Source organism: Ursus americanus, chromosome 31 (assembly GCF_024610735.1).
Source record: "Ursus americanus isolate L20-20 chromosome 31, mUrsAme1.1.p, whole genome shotgun sequence".
Classification (NCBI taxonomy): domain Eukaryota; kingdom Metazoa; phylum Chordata; class Mammalia; order Carnivora; family Ursidae; genus Ursus; species Ursus americanus.
The window spans coordinates 12908027-12915270 of NC_142157.1; the positions used below are offsets into that span (position 1 = coordinate 12908027).

Below are 7244 nucleotides of genomic sequence, written 5' to 3' on the forward strand. Positions count from 1 at the left end.
TTGATTGGCTGTGGCTTGGTCCAGTTGGTTGTTGTGCTTGGTTGTCCTGAGGTTGTCTTCATTTTGTAACCCTGAGACATTTGCAGGCTTAGATTTTGGATTTCCTTACAAGGTCACCATGGCACTAGGGCCACATCAGCCCAACGGCCTCCTTGTTCAGTGTAATAGAGGGATGCCCGCTCCAGTCTTCCCCTTCTGTGCATTCTGTGCCGGTTATAAAGAAGCACGGAAACTTGGCCCCAGCTGAAAGGCTGTGCTGCATCTTCCTCCAGACTCCACCTAATTTGCGGGTCCTCCAAAAAAGGCGTTGTACTGAATGGAGTGACACGTTGTGAAGACAGCCAAGGCTATATGCTCTTAGGGCTGGCGCCTACTACAGGGTCCATGCCTCTCCTTTATAACTGTATGAAAATTCCTGGAAGTAGAAACAAAAAACAAAACAACAACAACAGCATCAACAAACCCACTAAGATTGTGTGTCAATAATGCATTAATATCCAGCTGGAAAATGTCAAAATATCAGTCCTTTGTGGTTATTACACATCATTCCTTATGACTGATTTTTTGCTCTTAAGTTCACCACTTAATAGTAATGACCTATTGCTGTACCGTGAGAGGGATGTTGTAATGATCTCCCTCTGAAACGGACTTCCTTCCATTCCACTGTCCTCCCCAATCTTTGTTCTGTGGCAAACATGCCATTGTTGAGACGTTTTGGCCTCAGAACTCTGTCTCTGAATCCCTGGCTTATGTCTGTCCAGTCCTCTGAGAAGTATGATTTGTAAGGAAAAGCCATCCTGGAGCCCACGGATTCACAATTTATCTCAACAGTTTTCATGTTATCTTGTTATCCTGGTGTTGCCTTGAGGCTCTTGAAAATAACACTTAAAAAGATTCATATGTCTCACATCTAAAGGAAGTTTTTGATTCCCTTTTTTTACATCCCACCTTGTTTGAAAAACGAACGATGGAAGCTTGGAATAACACGACAGATTCAAGAAAGAAATGAAGATAAAGAGAAAACAATGGTAGAAAAATAAGCTGCTGCTAGGGTAAGGATTGTACCCATATGCATTTTTAACATCTTTAAAAGACTGAGCCTCCATGGCAAGCATAGAGAAATAATTCTTACCACTAACATGTATTCTTTATAGTTACTTTGGAGAAGTTTCTAAAAAGTGCCCATTAATGGATGAACAGGTAAAGAAAATAAGGTATATATACACATAAGAGAATATGACTCAGTCTTTAAAAAAAAAAAAAAGGAAATCCTGCCATTTACAACAACATGGATGAATCTGGAAGAAATAAGTCAGTCACAGAAGGACAAAATCTGCATGATTCCATTTATATGAGGTCTCTAAAATAGTCAAATTCACAGAAGCAGAACAATAGTGGTTACAGGGACTGGGGGGGGGAGCACACAGTTGTTTCATGGGAATAAGGTTTTAGTTACACAAGATGAATGAGTTTAGTTACACAAGATGAATGAGTTACACAAGATGATGAAATCTGCTGTCAACATAGTACCTACAGTTAACAGGACAGTATTGTGCACTTCAAAATTTCTTAAGACGGTAGATCTCAGGTTGTATTCTTACCACCAAAAAGAGGGAGACACAGGAAACTTTGGGAGATGTTGGCTATGTCTGTTCTCTTGATTGTGGTGAAGGAACCATGGGTGTTTGCATATGTCCAAGCTCATTAAACTATATATATTGGATATATGCAGTTCTTTGGATATGGATTATACCTTAATAAAGCTACTGAAAACAAACATAACCACACTTAATCATTTTTTCTACTATTATCAAACGGTAGGTTTGCTGAGCAGAAATCCATAATCAGAACAAAGCATAATCATGGATTGTTAGTTAATAGGGTAATAAGTCTAACACAGAGAATGTAGATGACTCACATAATCTATGTTCATTTCTGTCAAAATGTTCTACTTTTAAGCATAATACATTGTTAAAAGAAATAAATAAATAAAAGGACTTTGTGGAATAAGGTTATTTTCCCATTGTTCATATTTGATTATTCATAGCTTTTTCTGTTGAAAGGTGGGTAAAAGAAACTTTTCCTTGCAAATAAATGTGGTCAAGAGCATTGATCCATGTGCACACACCAATAAGCCTTCCTTTGGTGACCTCAGGACCTTAGCTCCAGTAGTATGTATGACCACGTGGAACTAGAAATGAAGTTACTTGTGTTCAGGGTGGATATAACATCTCTGCTTCATATATTTCCACAGTGCCCTTCAATACACAGGAACAATGAGTTAAAACAATCTCGTTTGTAGAAGTGACTGGTCAGGAGGTATGATGCAGCTTTTATGCTGGTTCTTGGTCTCATGGTGAGATAAACCTACATGAGAACACCCAAGAAGCACTCAACATTCATTATATTTATCTTCACACCATATTTTTTTAAGGTAAAGTGAGACTTTAATAAGGTTGCAACTGGTTAATAACACAGCTATAATTCCATATACACTTGTCTGCCAGTGATGAAAGCCTGGCTGGTTATTTTTAAGTCGTAGATGTTTTTTGAGTGTTTGCTTGCTCTACGACTGTACTGAGGTATAATTAATGTAAATAAGCTGTCCATATTGAAATTGTACTATCTGAAGAGTTTGGACATAATAAACTCCCACGAAACCATCACTGCAGTCAAGTTAATGAACTTGCCAATTACCCTTGAAAGTTTTGCTCCTGTCTTTCTCACTCTTTTCTTATAATTGTTTTGTGTCTGCTTGTTTCCATTATATGGCAACGAATTTATTTCTTAGCATCCATTTCATTGTGATGCAATGGATATTTATTCTTTGCTCTTTTTAAATACAATTGATGATTGTCACTTTTATAGGTATCAAGAAAAGGATTTCCTCTTACACAGAAAACTTAGGTTCTAGAAGTGAAATAGCTTCTAGGTATTTAAGTAGGGTGAGATACCAGGAAGAACTGGCCAGTCACTGTCTCAGGACAGGAATAGAACACCCAAAATGAAGAGGAGGTGAGGACGGGGGTGGGAGGCCTGGCATCACTTCGTATGAAGAAGTGGCATCAGGAAGAAACAGCCCAATCCGATAGGCTGTGGCAGGGCCAGTCCACCACCATTCCGTAAAAGGAGCATATTGTGTAAAAATATGCCGAGGACGGGCGAAGTCCTCCATAAAAGAAAAGAAAGAACAAGGGCACTAAAAGGAAAAGAGAATTGAAGGGAAGGAGAGCAAGAAGATACTAAGAGCGAGAGGAAAAAAAGACAAACAGCAAACACTGCGGTGGGGCCTTTGGCAAACGAACAACGTAGGGTGACTTTGGTGGTGAAGAAGCCAGAGAAGGTCCTGCAATGTGTCCCCGCCAACGCCGGCCCCACGTGATGCGGTGGGCGGGGCCAGAGCACGAGACCAGGAGGTGACGGAGCTGGAACAGGATTCCTCCACCACCTCTGCCCATCACCGGGACTGGAGACAGAGGAACACTTTCCCTACTCAGGAAAAAAAGAGCTATTTTTGTCAAGTTAAATGAGGCCGAACATGCAGAGCTGAATTGGCAGATGAATATTGTTAATTGGTGCGGTTTCTTCAGTGCAGGAAGGAGTTTCCAATCAGAATGGCAATTCGTCTGCCACACAAACAACAATGCATTAATAAAAAGGAAATGAAGTTTCAGAATCCTTGTCGATAACGAGCCCATAATCCTGTGCCCCTTCACTTGGCTAGAAAAGGAAGCCCTACCGTAAGCAAAGCGGCCACCATGATATCCTCTCTTCGGGCCATTCTTTACATGGCGACAATGCAAATGCGATTTTTTTTCTCTCTCTAAGAATTTCTACATTTAGATGTCAAATCAAGCTGTTCTAATGGCCTAATTGTGATCCTCCCTGCATCAACAGACTTTTCAAGGAGTTTCTGATTGAAAGCAACCAGGCAACAATGCTAGGTGCATCTAGTTCTGAAAAGCAAGGGTTGGAGGGGAGGAGAAACATTTCCCCTTTTAAGAAATACCAACTTTATCTATTTTACAGTTTCATGAACTTGACAAATGTATATTCCCCCATAACCACAACCACATTAAGATATGGAGCACCTACATCACTCCAAAAATTCCTGGTCTGAGACAACCACCGACTTGTCTTCTACCACTGTGGATTAGTGTTGCCTTTTCTAGAATTTCATATAAATGAAGTAATATCATGACTTTTTAAAAATTCAGCTTAATGGGTTTTTTTAAGATTTATTTATTTATTTTAGAGTGCGCACTAGTGTGAGTGCGGGGAGGAAGATGGGGGAGAATCTTCAAGCAAACTGCCCACTGAGCACGGAGCCCCATGTGGGGCTAGATCCCAGGACCCTGAGATCATGACCTGAGCTGAAACCAAGAGTCGGAAGCTTAACCAACTGAGCCACCCAGGTGCCCCTCAGCTAATGATTTTGAAATCAGTCCACCTCACATGGACATCAGCAGTCCATTCCTTTCATTGCTTCCTAGTGTTCTATTATAATCTATTATAATTAATCTATAATCTATTATAATCATATAATAGAATGTGTTTATCCGTGGACATTTGGATTCTTTTCTGTTTTAGGCTATTATAAATAAGGCTACCATGAATATTAGCATCCAAAAATTTTTGTGGACATATGTTCTCATTTTTCTTGGGTAAGTACTTAGGAATGGAGCTGCTGTCTCATATAGTAAGTGTATTTTTAACTTAAAAGAAACTGCCAACTGTTTTCTAAGCTAGCTGTACCACTTCGTATTTCCATCATAATGCCTGAGATTTCCAGTTGCTCCAAACCAGAGCCAATGAAATGAGTGTAAAGTTATATCTCAGTGTGGTTTTAATTACACTTTCCTGATGACTAGTAATGTTGAATATTTTTTCATGTATTTATTGGCTATTCATTAAGTTCTTTTTTGAAGTGTTTAAAATCTTTCACCCATTTTTTAAAAATAAGGTTGTCATATTATTATTGGTTTGTAAAAAGAGTTCTTTAAATATTTTTAACACATGTCTCCTGTTAGATATATGTATTGTGAATATTGTCCCTCAGTCTATGACTTACCTTTTCTTTTTTCTTGAAGGTATCTTTCAAGCAACTGAATTTTAAATTTTGATAAAATTGAGTTTCTCCAGTTTTTATAGTTTATGCTTTGTGCTTTCTCCATAATTGCCAAGATTTTCTCCTGTTTGTCACTAGACATTTTATAGTTTCAGATTTTAAACTTAGATGTATCCGCTATCTTTTCCCCTCCCAAGCCAAACTGCATCCAGCTTTATTAAAGATACTTTTCATAAACAACCATGGTATTTGAGGCAGGACATGGGCAGGCGATCGTCAACAGTAGACAACAACTTTCAAAGTCCCTTGAATGGATTACCAAAATCAGAAAGCCACTATAAAACCCAGTGAACTCTTCATGCGATGCTCTGAACAGGGAAAGGTTAGGGTGAGGGCTGACATTTCACACTTAGCATGTTGTTCAACGGGTTTTCACAACCTGACCCTGACTTCCAGGAAGTGAAATTAAAATGGAAGACATATCCATCTGAAGATCCACAAGCTAAAAAAGGAACTCTTTTGAGGGATGCCATCTCCATGGTGACACTGTAGAGTCCAGATGGCTTGACATACTGGAACCATGTCTTGGGGTCAGGTTCCAACAAGTCTCTGGGCTTAAGTGAGTCAAGTCTATGTTGAAAGCAGAGAGGGAGAAGAAGCATAAAAAATGAACTTTAGTTTTTCCACATCACAAGGCGTTTGTGCCAACGTGGCTAATATGGGTCAACATCAAGGAATCCTGCCTCCTGGGAACCAAAAGGGAGTTACTCAAAACTAGCAGGGAGAGGTGTTTTCCCTCCGTAACAATCTACCTTCAGAGAATTTCTGTTCGTGACTCATGCCCTTCCCCCAATACAACGATGAAGTGTTCTGTGTGCTAACCACATAGCTTTAAAAAAAGTAAAACAAAATTCTGCATTTTTATAAAACTTGTAAAAAATAGGATTTCAAACTGTACAGTCACCAGAAGTACACAGTTACCTAAAATGCACACACTTCACTTGGCCTGTCCAGCACCTTCAGCTTTCTGCACCTGGTCTCCTTGGGCATCTCCATTTTCTGCAGGGTTATTCCCATCCTTGCTAGCATCGGCTTTCCCCTTTTTCCCTTTGGGTACCTTCTCTCCCTTCTTGGCAGGGGCCTTTGTAGGCTTGGGCTCTGGCTTCAGAGGAGCAGGTTTAGCAGATAACTTTGCAAATCTTCTCTGTGGCTCATCCTTCGCCTTGGCTTTGTCTCCTTTAGCGTCCCCTTCAACCTTTCTCTTGGGCATGGGTGGTGGGACACGGGCTCTGGGTTGGGGGCATGCAGCGTGCAGTCTTTGGCCAGTCCAGGGGTCAGTCTCACCTCTTCTGATCTGTCCTCCATCTTGAGTAAACTTTTGCATATGACATGAGAAACAAGTCCTGAGGTTCTTTTTATTTAATCTATGTCTATTCAGATACTCAAGGCCTATTTGTTGGAAAGACTATTCTAATGGATTAACTTGGCATCTTTATAAACAATCATTTGACAATACGTGTGCAGTCTATACCTGGGCTCTAGTCCATTGATCTGTATGTCTATCTGTATGAAAATACTACATTTTCTGGATTACTTACTAGAAAGTCTTGAAATCAGATAGTTATAAGCTCTGCAACTTGGTACTTTCTCCCCCCCTTAAAATTATTTTGACTCTTCTATGACCTAAGCATTGGATTCCATATAAATTTTAGAATCAACTTGCCAATTTCTACCAAAAAATCCTGTTGAGATTTTGATTAGCTTAGCATTCCATTTATAGAACAATTTGGATACAGTTGACATCATTTTATTTTATTTTATTATTTTATTTTATTTTATTTTATTTTATTATTTTACTTTACTTTCTTTTGTTGTGCTAAGAGTTCTTAACATGAGATCTACCCTCTTCACAAAATTTTAAGTGGACAATTCAGTATTGTTAACTCTAGACATAATAATTGATTGATTAATTAGCACAAGAATTGATACCTTCACATTTTGATTTTCCAGTCCTTTAACATGCTACATCTCTGTATTTATTTATATCATCTTTAATTTCTCTCATTTTTTATGTTTTAGAGTACAGCTCTTGCACATATTTTGTTAAATTTATTCCTAAGTAGTTCAGGTTTTTAGATGACATTAAGTGGTGTGATTTTATAATATGTTATTTTCC

The 7244-nt window shown here is 38.9% G+C and overlaps 1 pseudogene; it reads right to left on the reverse strand.

Moving 5' to 3' along the window:
* Positions 1-6065: 6065 nt before the first annotated feature.
* LOC123778155 (non-histone chromosomal protein HMG-17 pseudogene) lies at positions 6066-6338 on the reverse strand (annotated as a pseudogene).
* Positions 6339-7244: the final 906 nt, after the last annotated feature.